The sequence below is a fragment of the Anomalospiza imberbis genome, chromosome 4 (genome assembly GCF_031753505.1).
Source record: "Anomalospiza imberbis isolate Cuckoo-Finch-1a 21T00152 chromosome 4, ASM3175350v1, whole genome shotgun sequence".
Taxonomy (NCBI): domain Eukaryota; kingdom Metazoa; phylum Chordata; class Aves; order Passeriformes; family Viduidae; genus Anomalospiza; species Anomalospiza imberbis.
Genome location: NC_089684.1, coordinates 19,504,663 through 19,526,752, shown reverse-complemented (window position 1 = coordinate 19,526,752; position 22,090 = coordinate 19,504,663). Strand labels below are relative to the sequence as shown.

General features: G+C 37.4%; 1 long non-coding RNA gene across 1 annotated transcript; it reads left to right on the top strand.

The window, feature by feature from the left end:
* The first annotated feature begins 9,506 nt into the window (after positions 1–9,506).
* LOC137473367 (uncharacterized) lies at positions 9,507–21,300 on the top strand. The gene is made up of 5 exons (XR_010998729.1): positions 9,507–9,674; positions 11,579–11,726; positions 12,998–13,147; positions 20,261–20,346; positions 21,052–21,300. It is a non-coding gene; the product is annotated as an uncharacterized lncRNA (long non-coding RNA).
* The last annotated feature ends 790 nt before the right edge of the window (positions 21,301–22,090 follow it).

Genomic DNA, 22,090 nt, shown 5'->3' with positions numbered 1-22,090 from the left:
TGTGATCATCCTGAAGTTTTTTCTTTTCTACAGGTTGTGCACATCCATCTTGGACTAGAGTACATTCCCCCGTGGCCATGGACTGTGACTCTCATCTGAAAAATACTGGCATCTACAGTGAAGTTACTGAGGCCACGGAAATGTTCTGCTACGCTACCTATCTGTTAGCACTTTTACAAGAAAAGCTGTATATTTAGTAATGGAAGAAAACTGAGGTTTTGCTGAAGCTTTTTGATCTCTCTAGAGTGGGTGGAGCAGGGCTGAATGGAGAATGAATCATTAGAAATGTATTTTATCTGGAGAAAAAACCTTCTGGTATCATCATACAAAGATCAGAGTGATGCCAACCCAGCCTGGAGATGTGTATAGTTGTGTTCTCTGTGAAAAGGATGGATAGATGGTGTGTGTGTGTGTGTGTGTGTGTGTGTAGAGACTACACAAAAGACTTGGGTTTTACTATTTAACACTGGTAGGTCATGCTAAATATGCTAGAAAGGTAATCTTTATGCTGGAAAAATGCAGAGCCATTTTAGCACCATGCCTCTTCTCAGGTAATATGTCCTGCTGTCCCAGCAGACCAAAAGAGGTCAAACATGGAAGACCAGAATGTCAGGAAAGTTACTTTTTTGTGCAGCTCTCCCCTGCTGACAAGGAAGAGTGTCAGCTGTCATGGTTCCACTGATGTTGGCAATTATCTGCAAAGTGCAATAGCCAGTTGCTTCTTTCTTTTCTGCTTGTGATTTGGGGTAAAATAATTGTCTCTTCCCTGCCCTTAGCTGTATGTATCTTCCTGTGTGAACAAGGTACCCCAAACAGCCTAAAAATGGCAGAAGAAGCCTTTGGATGTCTGTATGATGCTCCACAGAGAAATTTCTTTCATTAGCATGCCTGAAAATTAAAAAAAGGAAATCCATTCAGAGCTTTCCCCAATCCTGCTCAAAGAGCACAAAGCCCTGAAAGACCTTTTCAGTAGAAAAAATGCTATGGTGGTTGCCAAGTCATGCACTAAGATGTTAGTAAATATTAAAATGGAGTCTTTTTTAATAATGCAGTTCTTTCATGCATGTAACTTGGGATTTAACTTTCAACTGAATAAGCAATTGAGAATGCAAAATGTTATTATAATCGTTATCTCATTACAGTAATATGGTGCTCAGGAACTTTTCATCATGCATTGTGTGGGATATATTCCATTTTGGGACACATGGAAAATGTGACAAGGAGAATGTTGGCCAGAAGTGCCTCAGTTCAGTTCAGGCAGAAATTGTCCCAGTGCTTTGAAGCTGACTGGTGTTAGACAAATGTTCACTAGAGAAAAGATGGGGAGTAAATTGAGAAAACTTTTTTTCAGAACAAGTTTTCAATACTTTTCAGTGTTTTCTTAATATTATATAATGCTTTATTACAGTTCTATTATTTCTGTATTTCTCTAACATTTCGGTATGATGCAAATCAAGTGGCCAAACAGAGTGACCTTGTGTCATCCTAGATATCCCAACCGGAGCAATCAGTGTGAGGCTGGTACAGATGACTCACGATGGATTGGAGGTTGGAGCCCTTCTGCAATAATTGGGTGAAAGGGATACTCCAGGTTGCCCAAGTGACACTCAATATCTCATAGTGTACTCTGATAACGGCTGTTTTGCTTCAGGAAAGGAATACGTGAATGGAAAATTACCATGAATTGTTTATTTTTTATTATTTTTTTAATTTAAGGAGAGCAGATAATTATAGGATTGAGTTTTCATGAGGAGAGGACACACTTTATCAGTCTGAATACACCTAGAGGTCTTAAACCAAGCCCTTAAATATGGACTGCTCTTATTCACTGCAAACAGGATTGACACAATGACTTCATCTTCTTTTGTTTGCCCTTATGTAATCCAAGCTGAGGTTTCAAGAGGAATAAATTTGGTAACTTGTATGTAGATACACACTGTACCCATCAAACCATCCCTGCAGACCAGTGACAGACCAGTCACCATGCCAGAATAAATTAGCTTATATTTGTACTCACTTTGCCTTGCTCTTTCGTTTGGTGGTCCATTGATAGACAACAGTAGAATTTTTTGTTCTCATTATAAATGAGATCATTGATGCTAACATGGACAGCATAACATTAGAAAATGAGATTTTTTTATGGTTACTAGGGTATGCTAAAAGGCATATTTCACTTTAATCTTGTAAGCTTACCAGCCATAGCTTTTAACTAACTTTCAAACCTAGAGAAAGATATTTGAGGCTTTCATAGATGTTAGGAAAATTCCAAACTACACAAAATATTGGAAAACAGGGTGTAAGGACAGAAGGGTAATTCCCCACTTTATTAACAGAACTGAGAAAACAACTTTATTTTTCTGTGCTGACACCTATATTTTACATGTATTTCTCTGCTAAATTTCTATTTTCTCACAAGCAAATATTTTAATGTGGTTCAAATTAAACCAAACACATTTAAATGAGTCAAAGAACACTTTCGGTGGCTTCATTTGGCTTTGAGTCAGGATTCAGATCAATTTAACCTGCAGCAGGCAACATTGGGAAGAGTATATTCTTTGAGAACAGGAAAACATTGATTTATTTTGCATGTCCAATAGTTTCATAAATTTAGCAACTGTGTTCAGGTATGTAATACAGCACTCCTCCTTTCAAAGCTGAGGAACCTGTAAAATCTTTAGGAACAGGACCTTCATGTGAAAAAGTGGCCTGATTGAAAGTGATTAAAATTCACTGGAAAGATTCCCACTGATATTGAGGCAAGATTGCTGCAAATGATCACATATTTCTCTTCCAACAAAAATGAATCCACTGGGGTTTCATTTGTATTGGTTGTTTTGGTTTTTAATTGCACATATAAAACCTTTTTGTTGGTTTTATAGGTCCGGTCATTTTAAATGAAGTTGTGACTTGACTCTGTCTCATAAAGTTGCTGGAAAACATCAAAACCAAACAATTAACACAGTAAAAAGAGGTAGCATCAGAGGTGTAAAAATGCACTGCACTTTAAATACTGGGTTTTCCCTTTGGGGACAACTTGTGTTTCTTTGTCAATATAAAAATATTCACCCCAGTGCAGACGAAGCCACTGAGCCTCCTCCTCGTGAGGGTGAAGGCTGCCACGCCAGGCACAAGCAATTAGCGGTGCGGCGCTCGTGCGACTGCTGGCCCGGGCCTGGCTGATTGCCCAGAGCTGCAGTGCTGCTCACAATGCAAATTGTATCTGGTCCCCCGGTAATCGGGATCAGCGCTGCCTTGTCCGTCCACTCGCTGCTCGTGCCCCCTCCACACTGCGATAATGGTTTTGGGGGGCAATCAGGGAAGGGGCCTTCTTGACTCATCTCTCATAATAGATTGTCCTCCTCAGGCAAAATTGAATAACCCCCGACATGGCCCGAAGGCAAGCAGCACGAATTCAATAAGTCTGCAGGGTCAATGTCCTCTCATTTTTGGCAAGCAAGTAATTATTCTGCACTAACATTCAGTAATAGGAGCAGGAAGCTGCTGGAGACACCTTCCTCAATACCCAGAATAGCCACCTTAATAGGATATTCCTCTAATAAGTAATTCTGCCTCATTCCAATGCCTCTTGCCTTCAGGTTTGATTTTCATGCACATTTCATGTACAAATTCTGCAGAGGCCTTTTACCAACAGCATCTGTGGGAAAGTTTAACAATTTCACTGTCTGTTGTCTAATATTTTCCACTTTTATGGGTTACAGTTGTGCTGTCTATTTGCTTTTACTGATTTGTGAAAGATTTATTATAAACCAAATACAGCTGTTCTGTCCTTTCATAAACTGAAACTATTTTGGCAAAACCTATTTTCCACTATGAAAATAAATTTTAAATTGCTTCCCTCACCCAGCTTTCCGCAAGCATGAGCATCCAGTTGTTATTTAGTGGTGCAGAATAGGTGCCAGGGTGGTTGTAAGCTCACTTAAGAGAAAGAAAATGCCTATGTTTCAAAAATAAACAGCAGAAATGTTGGGGTTTTTTCTCCTTACATCCCCTTCCTTTTCCAGGGGATTTAACATTATTATCAGGGAGCTGAGGAGTTATGAATTTGAATATAAAAAATTTTCAGATTCAAACCAGCTTTGTACTTTGATTTTGAATTTATGTATTTTATTTAGATACTTAACCTTTACCTTAAATTAGATTAGTATCAACCATCTAATATAATTCAGTTTTTTTTTTTCCATGGCTTAAAATAGCCCTCTGCTTACTCTGAGAGGGTACACATTTCATTGGATAAGTTTCCACTGACAAAATTTGGATCAATACCATATTTCCTGTCATTTTGGAAGGGAATATTAAGTTCTAAATTCTTCAAGAATATTTTGGTATGGATTAAAATATCCATTTCCCTTTCCTAAATTAGAAAAGTTAGGATGCCGCATTTTTAAATGAAGTAAGAAATAGAAGAATAGGAATCCTACCAGTGCTGCTTCAATCTACATATTTTGGTATTTTTCTCTTGCCTTGTATTTTCCTGTTTTGTATTTTCCTGGATTTAAATGTGTTGATTCCATGGAAACTATTGCTTTATTCATTGGAAGAAACCTTCATCTCTTATCTCTTGAGAACAGTGCACATATATTAAATGAAGATCTTTGTATAAGAATAGAATATTCTTTTAAGAATAAGCTCTTTCTATGACCAATTGATGATTGATTATTGTGGGGCTGTAGCTGCACATCAGAATGCTTTTTGGAAAGCAGCATTCATTCCCAACATGACAAATTTGTTGTAGTCTGTACTGGTTCTGTTTAATAGCTGGGACAAAAGCAGGGCTAATATTGCTCATGTTCATTTGTGAGCATTGATTTAAAGTGCAAGTATAAGAAAATCCTGTTCTAAATATAGACCACATTTTTAGGGAAATGCTTGTCATTAATGGTGCTGTTTGCCATCTAGCACCAACAGTGACTGTTTTTCTTCTCCTTGGTGCTTTTAAAATGCCATTTGCAATACAGCTTCAATATGATTTAATTTTACAATTGGAATATTCTTCTTGCTACTGTGTTGACAGCCACAAGTTAGATCCATCTCCATTTGTTTGTTTGCCAGCTTGGCTCCATGACACATACTGCCTCAGCCTTGGGATCATGAAGGGCTTTAGGGATTTTTTTTCACTAGCACAAAGTTACCTTTCCTAGTGCTTTAGCCAAAGTTCCCAAGATTCATGGTGCTTGTAATAAAGCTTACAAATATACATACTTGGTCCATGAAAAAAGTTTCTTTTTGTGTGTTACTTCATTGCAAAAGAGGAATGGTTTTCTAAAAGAACTGGACTATTGGGAACTGCAACAAAGGAGGGGTGTAATTCACGGAAATATAGTTATGGAACAATTCTGGGCTACTATGATGGCTTTTAGATGCAGTTCGATGTGTGTGTCTTGGACTCCTCTGTAGAATGTAAGACAAAAGCCACCAATCTTCTTAGGCAGAGTGAATCACTGATTTTAACTTCTGCTCAAAAACTGTTGGCACAAGAAACCATAAAGGAAGATATACACTTTCCTTAGTAAAGAAGAGCTCTAAGAAAGGCTGTCATCATTGTCTGTGGCCCTATTTTAAAAATGTGTCTCTACGTACATTGTATGTTTAACTTTATGGTGTTGTTATGCTCTAATCTGTGGCTTGTGATATCAATGAAATTACATCAATTTCTTTACCTTGTATAGAAATACTCTCTTTTTTTATGCATGACTTACACACATGTATTTGTATATGTACAGCTGTGTATTTTATTTTAAAGTGTATTTAGAAGCAAGGGAAAGCTGGAAAAGGTTGAACAGTTGTAAAACATGTGGATGCTAAACTCCAAGCTTATAAACAGAAACTGAAATTACTGTTGGTTTCTTTGGTTTGACTTCTGTCCTTTCTACAGCCTGATTAACTCATAAGTATATGTACAGTATTTTACCTCAGGCTTTTGAAGGTATTTAGTTTTAAATCCATTTCAATATGACAGATAAAAATTAGGACCTGATCCTGTAAACCCTTTTTTGCTGGACTTATGTAAATGGTCCCATTTATAAATGAATGTATGTGCAGTGCTTTGAAATACCTGGATGGTTGTTACTGACGTGAAGTGACTACTCATGTGTAAAAAGGTTGCAAGATCAGCCTCTTATTTTTATTTTTAAAAAGAAACTTAACTTTGAACATGGTACAATAGGTTTTTTCACATATATTTTAGACAGGCTTTGCTGAATAAAAAACTAAACTTCACACAGCCGGTGTGTTTTTAGCTTTAGTCAGTGCATAAACATTACTGACAGTAGCAAAATGCTTCTTTTATTTGAATAGAGAATAAAGTAAGTAGACTTATAAAACTGTACTTTATCATTTGTTGGCACAAAATTTCAGTCCTTCCTGTTTGCCTCTCCCAGCTGTCTCTCCTTATTTCTGCTCTTATTTAGTACAAAATTCCTGCTGTTCCTTAAATATGTGTATGTGCCTCAAGTATTAATGTCCTTTGAATTGTTTGGGTTTGCTTTTGTATGCCATATTAATGCTACCTAAAGCCAAGAAGTCATTCCAGAAATTTGGTAGTGAGCCTGAATTTTTTTGTTATTTATTATTTTAATCTTTTCCCAGCTTGCTTTTTCTCTTTCTCTTTTTTTTTTTTTTTTCCTTTTAAATTACAGACAAGATTCCCAAAAACTCAACAGAGGAAAAAATTGCCTGAGCTTCAAAATGCATGCATTCAGATATGAGTACAAATTCCACAAGACTTGATCATGAAAAATCTCTTATCATCTGCTCCAATGGACAGATGCAAGGGACAAAAAAAAGCTACAAGGTAAGCACCAGGGATAAAGGTGCCAGCAAAAGCCAAAAGAGCCTTATACAAGCTAAGCATTCAAAGCCAGGTTCTCATCTGTCTCTGTCTCTCTTGTGTGGGCGCAGAGAAGAGATACAGAGAGATGTCTGCATCACCAACTTCCTTGCTTAAGGGGATGTTGCTTAGGGGTGTAATATTATTTTCAGGCATAGATTTTATTTTCTCACAGATGTATTTGGTAGTTACACAGATGGTTATTTCTCATTGATGTCAGAGATGAGGAGGTGAAAGGCAATAAAAGTGAGCTAGCTCTTCACTGAGGAGCATCCACCTTAACGAAGCAATTGCTGGAAAAATGTGTTTTCCTAAAGCTCTGCAAAGTGGAAATCATATAAAAATGAAGAAAGATAAATATAAAAAGTAACACTATAGCATGCATCACAGTTAACCATCCAAATTATGTTGGAAGATGGGATAAGCATGACTGTGGGCCAAAGTCATCACTAGAGGACAACAGTTTCCTGGCTTTGTATTATTGTTCTGTCTGACATGCTGTGTGTCATCTGTGTTTCTCCCTCTCATTTCCTATGACTGTTTCTTTTGCTCCCTGCTTTTAGTTCTTGCTTGTTTGTTGGGACTCGGGAGCAGGGGGAATGTGGGGGTATTTGAGGCTTTTTTTTGTTTTGTGACCAGAATTATTCTAAAAAGAAGGTATAAAATATCATCTTAAGACACTATTTTTTATTTCATTTGGCTTTGTTTCCACCACACACACACACACACCCACACACCACTTTCTTGGCATGGCTAGTGATTTTTTTATATCATATCCCAGAAAACTCCAATGAAGTGTGCTTGGTATTAAATACCTAAAGCCTACTTAGGTTCTTCTATTATTGTTGTTCCTGTTATTATTTCTGTTTCTTGTTGTTTCTTTTCACTGCCATCATGAATCAGAGAGAACTTATGGGTCAGGAACTTGTCTGACTAATTGCTGTACACAGATCAAAAGGCAAGTCCTTACAGTCATGTGTTTCCAACACCCAAGTAAAAGTGCAAAATAGAGGAAATTCAAGGATTGCCCTGTCCAGGCTCTCCACAGAAAGCTGAGAAAAGGGATGAAAAGGCTCCTGCCAAAGAGGACAACCAAAATAAAAAAATGAAGTGATAAAAAAAGAACCAGGTGCAGAGGAGCCACAAATCTAGAAGGTCAGGCGAATTGCTCAGGATCAACTGGATCGAAAGCTGCACAATTGGTGACATCTTGCTGAGTACAGTTGCAATGCACAGGTTTTACAACATGTGTAGAAAATCACTTACCTGACCCTGTTTATGACTCTGCAAGGATATTAATCTATTGCAAAGCAGGCAGGTTGTGTGAGCAGGTGATACTGAAGTCCTTGCTCTTATGACTCTTGTGGGTGGCTGAGGTACATAGTGCAGGGGCCCGTGCTAAGTGGTTCAAATCAAACTTAGTAATTTCTGTGATGTTCTCAGTTTGTTTCTGTAAATTGTGATATTCCATGGCTTCCAACTGGGATGGTTAAACAGGTCAACAGATATAGGTAGTTGTAGTCTACCACAGCCATAAGAACTGATCCTGAAAAGGGTAGAGAGAGTATTCTCTTCCCTATTTTATCTCAGTGTTGAAATAGAAAATAATAACAAAATAATTCAATCCTTCAAAAAGTTATTATTTTATCAATACTTGTTATTGTCCCCACATTTTTGCCTTTTCATTTCTGTCTGTACAACCTATATTAATTTCCACCTGAATCCCTCTTCTCCATAACTGACTCATCAACAACTTCATCAACCTGTTTGCACCCTATCTTTGCACATAATGGTCTTGAACTGAGTTTAGAAATTTCAGATGAGGTAAGAATGAAAATCAAATACTCAGAATGTGCTTTTGAAGCTTATTTAGGCTCTTCACTATCATTAGGAAATCAGATTGGTATTTGGGAATTTGAATTAGAGGTTTGAAGTAGAACATAAAACTTAGTGAAGTAGAACAAAGTGAAGTAGAACATAAAACTTGATGGAAGAATGAAGGAAACAACTTTTGTTCTCAATCTCTTTGCAATGCCATGTAGCTCTTGCCACTGGCTCCTCCTGGAAATAAAATAAGGAGGTCATCATGCAGGAGCATGATTAAACAGGTATTTCCCCCTTTTTGCAGAGATTCGAGTTTAATTGTAATGTATGTGGTATGGTGAGTCAGATGCGATCTATCGCACCAGGTCAAATAACTCATTTTTTATTCCCAAATCAAACATTTTTCTGTGTGAGAAGAAAAGAAATTACTTTTGTGAAACTTATTCCTTGAAAGAGTTAATTTCCTTTTGGAAGAAAAGTAAAGTACACATAAGCAATAACATAAATCTGGTAGATTCTTTTATTTTTAAAACCACATTCAGTGGCACCATAACTTTACATTGACAGATTTTCCCACTAATTTCTTAGAAAACACTTCAATGTGGATTTCTTTAGACATTTTGTGGATTCTTTTTTTACTGTAATAATAAAAATGTATCAATATTAGTGGTGAAAAACTAAGACAAAAACCTCCTGTCTTTACAGCTACATGCCTAAGATACAAGGCTCATGAAAATACATAGTAAAGACTTGGCTTGTGGGAAAATTTGATGATTACACTCTGGTTAAAACCTCTGTTAATGGTCTGATAATTTATTTTTTTGTGTGTGTGACTGTGGTGTACATGATCTTCATAATTTCTATTTCTCTCATACCCTCAGAAAATCTGAAATGTCCTTTGAGTCTCAACTGGAAAGCAGATTAAGCAACACTGAAGCCGTAAGAGTAGTGGTATTTAATACAGATATGGGAAAAGGGCTACTTTGGGACCCATATGTTTGAGGTGAGTACATACCAGGCTGGCCTGAGCTCACTGGACAAAGTGCTTTTCTGAAGTAAACAGCGTGGACACAACTCAGTTTCACACTTTTAGGTAACTCTCTTTCAACTGCTGACCTGAGATGAGGATAACTTGCTCTCCAGCAATGTAAAATTCCTTGACATTGGAAATGTGAATCCAGTATAACAGAAAAAAAGAATAATTGTCACAAGTGGTGTAGAGTTGTGAACTGGTGAACTGGTCTGTTCATGTTTAAAAAGATGTGTGTAGTTGCCACCCCTGAAGGGATGAAAAAGCAGAATACAATATTCAGCTGGCTACAGAGCATGAGGGTTTTCCATGACATCTCCCTCACTGGAAAGTATAGGTCAGAACATTTAAGTCCATGGCAGTATTTGCTCTTGAAATCTGCACCTAAATAGCTTTGAAAAACAAAAATCTGCTTGCTGAATGGTCAATGCATGGGTCTAAGACAGAAATAGCCAAAAACTCCCTCCACAAAATTATGGACAAGAAAAGGACTTATGGACTATTCTTCCACACAATTCCAAGTCCTATACTACAACCACATATTTGCTTCTTTATTGTTTTTAAAAAGGTACTGCTTATTGTTTCTACTGTGTGACTACAAAGAGGTAGTCAGAGCCTCCAATTCACATGCTCTGCCTGCCCCTCCATTGTCAGATTTCTTGTAAGAAAGAGCATTTGCTGTCCTGATTCACATGTCTCATTCTCATGCCATAGATCTGGTTTCTCCTACTTTACATGCTAGTGGTTTTTTTGCTAGCTTGTTTATATGACAGCTTATTCATTTCTTTGATATTTTGCTGTGTGCTTTATTTATGCAGTTGGCTGTTGGGGTCTGGAAAGGATTTCCCGTAATGGTAGATAGGCTGGTCAGACTGAATTTTTCAGATTCCTCATAGCAGTGGTACTAAATGTTGATGATTAAGTATAACCTTATGTCAGATATCAATAACAGTAACCAAGGCTGGTTCAATAATATGTCTAGAGGACCCTTCCTAAAATAAATAAAACATATGGCTCAAGCCCATGCCTAAAGCTCCCAGGCTTTAGGGACTTAAAAATTAAGCCCTGTAGTCACCTTTACAGGTATTTCTTCCCCAGTCTCACTCTTGGGAATATGAAACCACAAGCTCACAGCGTAACACAGATATTTATATTAAAAATGAATTGAAGCATACCTTGAATATTGCCATGGAGGCAATACCAACCTCTGAATCACAATTATTATTTGCCCCACTGACTGAGACCTAGTCAGCATTTTTCATATCTGCAGGACATTTTACACTCTTCTATTTCATCCACCTCTCCCTTCACTGTGAATTTTAACAGGCTCTGTGAAGTCTGACCACACTTTAAGGGCACTCCTCTGGTCCATGGGGTCTGTGGACACTTGGGGAGTTACCCCCAGAGCAGTGTCTTGAGTTTAACTCCACAGCCTGCCTGCTGTGTCGGCTGGCCCTGCAGCATCTCTTGCTGGGAATGCTGCTCCACCACCACCTGGCTGGTAGCGTGGCGGCAGAGTTGATCCCATCAGGAACAGCCCCATCTTGTCCACATCAGCTCTGCACAGGATAGGAACCTTACCCAGAGTAAAAGAGGGGCTCAATCGACTCAAGTAATTTCTTGATTTGTCCAAATGGGCAGCTTAAAGACAGGGTATCTTTTTTTTAAAAATTACTGTCTCCTTCCTGCAGCTGCCCTACCGTAGCGTCAGTGGTTTTAAACCACAGAAACATGCAAATACATATAAGCTCTGTTTTGTTTGCAAAAGCAAGTGGTCAATATGTAACAAATGGCAGAATTAAGTTTTACTGTTGTGCTACCAGAAGTATTGTATCTTTAAATATATGACCATGCAGTACTTTTTTTTTTTCCTATAGCATTCCCATCTGCCCAGGTTCCAATACTGGAATGATGAATTGTCTAAAAGCTGTATACAGGAAATCACCTATATTTGAATGTATATGGTGAACCTGAAAGCATTTAGTCTTTTTCACATCCTGGAACACAACAGACAACTCAAATAAGGTAATCAAAAGGAGTTGTAAGTGCTGATTGGGCTTTTAATTGATGATATGTTCATATCTTCCTTGTACATTGTACAAGGAAAGACAACTGATAGAAAAGCCACTTAAAACATATTCTGACTAATTCATAGCCTAATAATAAGCAGGAGGGTTGTAAATTAAAAAATAAATGAGATTAATTAGAGTAGTAGAAATATTATTTTTTAAAATTAATATCTGCCTTATTCCTTCCTTTCAGCCTGTAGAGAATAACACGAAGGCTGCAAAACAAGGCCAGTACAACACTCTAAAATGATGACGCTGTTTGTGCAGTTTCTGACAGTAAACCATATAACTAATTCAGTCTTAATTGCAGTTAATATCCTATCTGAAAGATTTCCTAAGCCTGTTTATTACTTTCCTGATAAGCAAACATATTGACAGAGGGTATTTTGTGTTGTGTGTACTTAACTTACTCAAAGATAAACCTGTTGTTGTGGTTTGTATAAAGCCTAAATTGTATACATATGCAAAGATGCAAACATACCTCTTGAAAAAATATTAACTGCATTGGATAGCTAAACAAGTATTTTCTCTGTTGGCATTATTTTGGGTACAGTGTACTGTGAGTAAAAAAAAAATAAAAAACCTATTTTCAGGTATCTCAAAGCAACATTTTCCACTTCTCAAATACAAACCTTGGTATTAAATATTGAGGAATGGACATATTTAGAAAACATAGCTACATTACACAGCATTTTCAGAAAGAACTAAAAGTGTGCTGTAGCAAAGTTGGATGCAGCAAAATTATAATTATTTTTGAAACAATCTTGCTTAACATTTATAAATAAGCCATTGCTATGGTAAATCAGCCAATAACTTTTATAGCAGAAAAATGAAAGAAGAGGATTTTTTGTTTTGTGGCAAAATATTGTGATTTTAAAATATTTCTGCCCACTTATTGTTTTGATTCTCTGAATTAACTAATTTGCAATGAACTTCCAGATCCTTGCTAAAGAGTGGCTGTGCAAACTTATTTATACATCTTGGCAGCATCACCATCATAAATTGCTTGAGCCATTGAAAAACAATAAACTGAACATGCTTCAAGAGGAACTAGTGCCTCTCATTGGTATTACCTTTTTCAAGATGACAGGAGATCTCAAGAGGCCTGAGAGTTCTTGGCTGTATGAGTTTGTGACTAATAGGTGGTTTGATAGGACGAGCGCTCACTACCTAGGGAAATTGAAGCATCTTTGAGCTCAATACCCTTTGTGTCTCATTCGTCTGTAGGTTATCATTGGGAAGCCTGCAGGGACCTCTTTTACAGTTTGCATCCAAAGACATACGCGATCAGCAAAATCTTTTCAGTTTTACTGTTCCTATTGATCTGCTGCTATTCTGTGCTGCAGCTAATTTGCTTGTTAGCAGTAATTTAAAAAGGTAATCACAGTTTTATAGTCTGTCCAACTCTTATATATTTATTTCTCGCCTAATTAAAAGTTACAATCTTAGTAGTGAAAGGCCCACTTTTAGCAAATGAAGGACAGTTTGCTTCCTGATTTTTCATTTCTCTCCTAATCTGAAGATTATGCTGAGGTTATACGGAGACAGCTGCACAGTTTACTAAGATATTTCGATTTAAGAAACCCAAGTTGTACAAGGTTGTAAATAACGTAATGACGTACCAAGGGTACACAAGAAACTCATTCACCTGTTAAACAAAGTAATAACTTGTGAGAGACTCCATACTAGCAGAGGTCGCAGGCAAGAGGAACACATCATTAGAGTCTGCCTAGGTGTCTTGTACATTTTTCTTGACATCATATAAGATTGAGATAAAAAGAAGAAGAAATATTATAGCTAAATTACATGCAGTATAAATTGAATTAAGCTCATCTGAATGTCTGACTAAATCTTCAGCCTTAAAACTGAGCTGGATTTCTCACTGAATTTGTCCTTCTAAGGGAGCTAAAGAGTTGTTTGATTTCAGTATGACTGGAAACATACAGAAGTGAAACACATTTTGGAAAGGATACAAGGGGTATGCTGAGGGGTTTCACACAGTTTTAATCCTTCTATGACTCTCACAAAACCTCAGTGTAGATGGGTAGCTGTACATTTGGGCTGGAGGGGCAAAAGCAGCTTCCACTGTTCACAAGCAAGAGTGGAAATGCAAGATTAATATTTTCACTCTTTACCGGTCCTATTCAGCTTGGGAGGAAGAGTTTTGTCCTGTAATTGTCTTTAATGAAATTCCAGTGTTTACCTCCAAGAACAGTAGTAACCAAAGTCCCACAATGTAAAAAGTTAACTATGCTTATTATTTAAAATAAAGAAATCAATCTGAATTGCACCTGGGGTTTGGGAACACTTGTGTAACACCATGTTTCCCAATCCCCTAGATAATACACTGCTCTTGAGCAGCTTCACAGCCCAAATCTCTGCCCATGAGATTGTCAGCACAGTACTTAACAAACAAGTCCTGCAATGGCTTGGAATAATACCTCCCCCCCACACACCATTTTTCTTATTTTGCTGCATTCATTTCAAGACCTAAAATGTCCTGTCTTGCTCCTCAAAACAGGGATCCCAGGAAACTGCTGTGGCCCCATGCACTGGGCATGTTAGAAAGCCCTGTCATTGATCCCTGTCCACAGATGACCCACGTATTTGACTTAGCCAATCCTGTTAAAAGGTCACCAAAGCACTGTGTTCATCTTTGGTGTGATTCTATGCAGATTTACCATAAACTGATACATTTTACTTGCCCAGGGGCCTGTCATAAACATTTTGCTCAATAGGGTGGCTAAAGCTAAAAATAGAGAAAAGTGTTGATCCAAGTGACCTGAGCATTGTTTTACATGGCACTTGCAGTGTAAACCATCAGCAGGTAACAAAGTCAATTGTAACAGTAGTGAGACTTGAGTTACCCATAGAAAAGCCAGATTATTATATCATGTATTTACAGCTCTCTTAATGTGACTGTCAGATTGAGGATTCCTGTCAGTGCAGCAAAAGACCTCCGAAAGTTGCATTTCTGTGTCTTCCAATGGGTGAGACTATCCCAGGTGTCTTTTGTATATCCTCTGGTGGGAAGATAGCAACAGGTCTTGCATCCTACTGCTGCATCTTCCCTGGAAGCAACGAGGAGCTGCAAGGTACACGCAAGATAAATCCTAATTCATAGCATTAAATGAGCACATCAGGAGCAACCTTGTGCCCCTCTGAGCACAGCAGGAGCTAAATTAGTCTAAATTAATCCTTGAGGCATAGAAGAGGGATGTGGTGCTCAAACCTCATGTAGCCATACTCCATAAACTATGGCTCACTCCCAGATCCATGGCTTTGGTTTATGTTTTCTTCTTGATAAGCTGCCTTTTATGACAGATTTTCATTAATGCCCAAATCCAGGTAATACTGAAATATATATGGGTCAAAAGAAGACTTGAAAATGTACTGTCTCATTGACACTTCTGTGACTGCTTGGACCCTTTCAGCCCTGGCAGATTTCTTGGCTCTAGAATATGTGAACATTTACAACTAATATGGTGAAAAGGCTTTAAAATAGACATCCACAATAAAAAAAGGGACTAAACAAGTGCAGTTAGCCATGTTTAATTACTTGCTGTTACTGTGTTGTTTGTTTTCAGTCCTTATCAGCTATCTGGGGCATGTCAAGCCAATAACCAGATACTGCCTGAAGTATCTGGGAGGCTCAAGAGACTTCTAGGTGTCTTCCCACTACCAATTTTTTATAACTAAAAGACAGAGGGAATCATAGTGCAGATCCATATTTACAATATTTTTTTTTTTTTAACTTAAATCATAATTTGTCGTATTATGTTTCTTCCACATCCTCTGACAGTATTCCCAGTTCTTCATACCTGCTTCTTTACTAGGTCTTACATCTGCTGGAGACTGTAGTCAGTGGAAACAAGCTGTTTCAAATAAGTAGTATTCCAGAAGTAGAGAATTGTCTTCAAGAAGGATTCAGATATTTTGTTCAAGGTCCTATGAAATTTGTAAAAATTCAGAATTTCATATATGTTTTATTCCCATATCTGTTTCCATCTTCAAACCGTTAGTCAGATGCACTGATGGCTGAACAGCTTTGACTGTTTCTGCTGACTGCTTGTGCTGCACTCGTACAAGACGTTGTCCTTCACTCCTCTCAGGGATTACCTATTTTATTCCTGTGTTCTAGGACTGTCTTGATGAAAAAGTGCTAATAGAGCAATTAAAATACATGCAATGCTATATTTTCATAGAGATATTTGTTTCCTGTTATCCCAAATTTCTAAGCAGTACGCAAGGATTCAGCCACTCAGCGCTTATTTAAGTTAATGAGTCAAAGGACACATAATAGTTTGGAAATATTATCCTAAATAGCTTCAGGATAAATTTTATTCATGGAAGCTGCTCAGGTGTTACTGAGACCAGGATAATCTTTGTCTTAAAAAAAAAAAAAAAGTTATTCTTTGTTTCATATCTGATTTAATGAGACACAACACAGGTTGCTTTAATTGCATATCTGACAGCTAATTGACTCTTCAACATAACAAGGCACAATTTCCAGTAATAGATGTTAGAACGACCTTTGATTGCTTTTTGGCCTCATGCCTATCCCAAAGGATCCCTGGGCTCTAATGGGTAGAGCAAAGACCACTGGGTGAAACCATTATGGAGGATGTGGGTCTACTGAGGAAAGCTCCCTGGAGGGTGGAAACTAGAGGAGGATACAAGAGATCCATAAGAAGCTGCCAGGAGTATAATCCAGCATCTGTAAATGTTCAAAGTCTTACACTACCCCAGTGAAATCAATAGGATTTTCATGGGATGAATAATAACCAATCTGATAATATTATTATGCTGATTAAGAGAATAGTCCTAGGAAACAGAATCAAAAGGATTGCTTGCATCAGTGCACTAACAGTCATGTTTTCAAATACAACAGCTATGAAAAGTTCTGGTAAAGCTAAGAGTCTCTGGATATTGTTAGTTCAGATTATGAAATACTAAAAGTCTCACTGAAGGATTTCAGTAAAAGAAAGTGCATGATATCTAAAATTAGTTTTCTCACACCAGCTTGTAATGCTTGCATGCAACTTTGCCCTCTATAAACCACAGGCTTTCTTGCTTGTGCAATCATAAACTTTTTTTTTTTTTTTTAACATCTAGGGTGATCTTTTCTAATTTTAAAATCCTTCACTGAACTTCAGTAAACCACTTGTTGAACATAACTCGCTTACTGCCTCCATGAAGTAGATCAGAGCAACTCCAGTTTCTGAGGAAATTTGGTTTGATATTCAGGGTTTATGAAATCTTGTGGAGAGGTACCAAAGCCACAAATGTCAGCCTACATCTAAATCCCCCAGAGTTCAGAGATTCAGATCTGCTGCCTAGAATGATTCTGCTCAAAATCCAGGCTGGTCTTTTATTTGTATCACACCCCATAAACCTAAGTCACAGTGGCAATTTCAATGTACTTAAGTTACGTGTAATTAGTTCTTAAAGCTGCCTGCCACTGAAAACAAGCATATTAAATTCTGATTTACAAAATTCCTTATGTCCAATCCCATTTAGGTGGGGTGGGCTTTTTTGTTTGTTGCTCTGTTAGAAGCGGTGCTGTTGAGGTTTTTTCAGCATTGCTAATAAAGAAAAAAAAATTTTACAAGTCCAAGTCATTAAGCTGTCAGGAAATCTATAAAAGGCATTTAATGTTGTAGACCAGACTTAAAAAGAATTAAAACAGAAACCTTCATAATGACTCTTGAAGCCTCTGTGTAGTTAAAAAAAAATAGACAAAAAATTTTAAAAAGATAGTGCAGGGAATTTTTTTTTCCAGGCATCAGTATAAAAACTAACATTTTTTGCACCTCTGTCTGGAATATAGTAGTTACAAAAAAAAAATCAAGATGTGGAGAACATTAAAACTACCAGAAAATCTTATCAGATCAAATGCTCTACATGTTTTGTAAAAGATCTATTAATCTCATCTCACAGGAGCTGTCACTGTTACAACTAACCCTGAAGCTGTAAAATAGATTTGATTTCATAATATTACAAGTTCTGTCATTATGGGTAAGATTAACAGCATAGCCTGATGGAGGTCCACTGCTCTTGCTGATGCAAGGATGTGCAGGGCAAGAAACAGCTTCATAATTATAGCTGTCTTAGTGGAAAGAAAAGGGCAAAAAGGGAGCACATTTAAATAATTATGAGTAATAGACACATGAATGCTTTGAGCAAGGGACTAGTGAAATAATTTAACAGGGACTGGTTATAGAAAAGGGTATGTCCAAAGTAAGTTAACAGCTTTAATACTGGAATAAAGTTCTAATGTCTGTATGACTGAACAATGTGCTAGAGCATTGCATATTTGGAGATTTATTTTCAGAGCTTCTATCAGGATTATTGGACAGGCCCCAGTATATGTTCTGTTGTCACTCACACTTTTGGGATGTAAATGCCAAAGTACTCATGTGTGAAGACAATGGGAAGTGCATCAAATCCTGGGATTTTGGAAGAAAGGTTTTCTGTACGATATCTTTGCAGGCCGAAGGCTAGCTGTGTATACATTGCATAACACGCATCACTACCTGACATTTGAGTTAGTTTTACGTACGTCACTTGCTTCATTATTAGTCATCTATTCCTGTAGGTCTGCTATGGCTAGCTTTTAATCAAGTGGCTGAGTACAGAGCTCTTCCATCATTTACAGTGCTGAGAATTGCAAATGAAGATCTGGGAAAACGGTTTAGCCAGCTGGCAATGGCAAATGACAGTCTAATTAAGTACACCTGGATTCCTAGTCTGGAAGTGATTCCCATCCCCAGTATGGGGGGGAATTTTATCTCTGACTTCAACAGCAAGGATATCTCTCTGCTGCTTCTTGGTGGGCATTGTTTACATATCACAGGGACATCAGCTGGGGCATGGGAAATAACTCTGCTGAACAGCAGCCTCCACAATGTGTGTTCTGTTCTCCACACCCATAGTTTCGTTTCCAGTCATGCACCTCTGCAGCACATTTACTGACACAAGTGTGTTCAGCACTGCCATGAGAAAACTCTGCAACTGGGATGTAGCGTGTCAGGAGCTGTGCAAGCACCAGCCTCCATTCAGCCACTCATGGGAAGGACCAGAATAGAGATGGAGGTGCCCAGGGTGAAAAAACAAAGCTGAAAAACACCAGAGAGTTGAAAAATATGTTTTGGGGTGTTTTCCCTCTACTGAATGGTTTGAAAGTATGAGCCAAAATCCATAGTCTGAGTGGTCACTGCATGTCTTTAATCTTATTTGTCCAGCTCCTGTTAGGAAGAGACATGAAAAACCTTGTAGGAAGAGCGAGCGGAAAATTATGCAACTCGCAACTCTTCTATCAGTTAAACAGTGCTACAATTTCAGCACGTGGCTATTTCACAAAAATTTCAATTTCTCATTTGTGCTATACCAGAAAGACAGCAAGAATTAAGATTAAATAGAGAACACTGTATTATCTCCACTTAATCTTACAAAAGGCATTCATATATTAGGTCTTCAAACTTCATTTTTGCTTCTCTCTTCAGAAACAAAAAATGCTTCAATTAAATGAAACTGAACCTTAAGAAATAATGTTTTCCTCTTGCTGACTTTTTCCTTCTGCAGGCTCATGTTCATGTGGGTTTTAGTCAGCATGGTAACTGTGATAATGAGGTTCATTTTTCTCCATACACTTGTACACTTACACATAAATTACAACTGTAGAAGCCACATGTGTGTGGTGGGATGGAAAAATGTGTTAGCCTTAATTCTGTCAGGATCAGGTCCAATGATGCAGTTTGGTTTTGCTTTTGAAGATGAAGAGATGAAACTACATGTGAGAAAGTAGCCACATTTCCACTCTAAGATGCCCAACTCATAATCCTGAGGTTCGTTCATCTTAGATAAGTACCCTAGGTCATGGCTCTTTACAAGACCAATTCTCATATAAGCAGCTGGTATTGCCTCAAAACACTTGTAAGGGTTCTTGAAAGTAGGACAGACCTAGGCCACACTGGCTTCAGTGCCCTGTGTCCCTGGCTTCCAGGTGTCTGGGATAGTCTTTAAACAGAAATTTCATTGGTACAGAAAACCTGTTAATTAAAAAAAAAAAGAAAAAACCAAAAAAACCAGCCCTGTTACAGTACAGAAAACCTATTACTTTAAAATTATCTTAGGGTACCACATTTGATTTTCACTTTTCTTTAGATCAACCAACACTGCAAATAGCTGAGGAAACATGGCAATGTCAGGAGCAAGAAATACAATGGGTGACACAAAAATCTTGAGCTGCAGAAAAAGGATGATTTTTCACATGCATGTTGTTTTATCACAAGGGTTCAGATAGAGAGAACGTATTTGGGTTAATCTGTATCTCAAAGCAGTGACTACTGGGAACAGTTAATAACATTTTTGCTATGACTTGTTTCTGCAGTCCATTCAGTTTGGTGTCTGGTAGCAGGGCTGTGATCTCTAAGAGCTTGCAATCATTACATCTGAGTTCAGCTTCTCAATTTGTATTGGTGTTAACAGGGATCATGAAGCTTAAGAGCCGAGGCAGCATTTTAGAAATGAAGGAGTGTCAGATCACAGAGTACATCCCTTGCCAGTTCTCAACAGTAAGTTGTTATGTTTTTAATTGTCAGCTGACGTCACTGCTGCTGAAAAAGCAGTGTTATGACACTGGAATTAGAATGGACAATCAACTCAGGCCTGTATGTTGATTTACCAGACACAAGAACAAAAAGAATATGTAGCATCTGAAAATAAGGAAAACATAGGAACTAAGGAGAAAGCTAAGGATTCTTCATGCTTGGTATGCAACGCAAATTTGGGTTAATTTGTGTAGCAAAATAGGTCTGTGATCTCAGGTTCATAATATTTTGTGTTAATGTAAATACTTTTCATTAACAGATTAGTTTTGTGTGTGGGGAAGGATATTTCTCTTTGGGCACAAGAAACACATTTGTTCTGATATGAAGTGTGGATAAAAGACAGGAGAATAAAATTCTGTAAGATTCTAATATCAGGGGTCTTAGTCAGACTGCTAACTACTTCTAGGTCCCTTCATTGCAAGAGAAGCTCCGAGTATTAGTATGCACCAAGGGTTTTTGAGATATAGTGGAAACATTGATGCTGCCCTGCTGTGGTAATTTACACACAGTATATGGTGTAATGGACTTTGATTATGTATACACCTAATTCCCTCCCTGTGATGGACTGTGATCTGATCTACATTCATAATCCTTTTGTAATGCAGTGTGTGGTTTCTGAAGGTTAATTGATAGCAATTGACTAATAAGGTATTTTGCTATTGGAAACAGGTGGCACTTGTTTGGAACAAAGGCAATATGGAAGGATCTGGAAACAGCAAAGCTAGGGTTTATAATTAGAGATACGTGATTTACAGGGTGTCCTCAGAGGCAACTTATTATCGTGAGGAGGGATAGAACATCTCCAGAAATCTAGATGGCTTGTTTTTTTCCACAGACCTTTTCAAGGCACAGGTTGTGTTAAAAACAACACTGTCAGTCTGAGAAACAGCACCAGTGACCACAAAAATGCAGAAAAGTAGTGATTGACTAACTTAATATTAAAGAAACTAAATGAGCCCAAGGTATGTATATATTTCATCAATTATTTGTTCTGTTTCTTTTTTCCCCTATAGCCCCATCAAGTACAATGTGTATGCAAATTGTAGTATTAAGAGAAAAAAAGAGTGTGTATCCAATGAGCATGGTCAGTCTGACTCTTGGATTGCTGTAGATCCAGTTAGCATTGATGTTTCACAAAAACCTGTCTAAAACACAGTGAACATATAATTGTGTCCTATCACCTTCAGTATCAGTGTCTTAACCCTCTGCTTAATGTTTTAAGCTGTGAGTTTATTGTAGAATCAGGTGCACAATTAGTCTGAGCGTGTGATTATCGTAGCAAAGTGATTTTTTTGTGCTAGCCAGATTACTTTAAACACTTAGTGCTTTTATTAATTGGATTAACATTCGGTGTTGAATAATTATATGGATATACATCTCTTTTTGATGTCATGCTCTCAGACTCTTCAGATTTTTGTTTTCTTGGTGTCTTTGATTGTACTTAATGGATTCGGTTTTGGTAACTTTAATTTAGTCAGAAATTCCTTAATTATTAGAAGCATTGATACAAATATTTCACAGTATTACAGATCTGTTTATGAGTAAGTAATTAAAATATTATTACTTTAAATAAGTTTTGTTTCTAAGAACAAATAATAGTAATTTGAATAATTAAAAATATTAATCCTAATTACTACAGAGTCAGGAGATCATGTCTTCTACAAGAAAAATTATATAAATTATAGAAGGGAGATCAGTACGATACTAT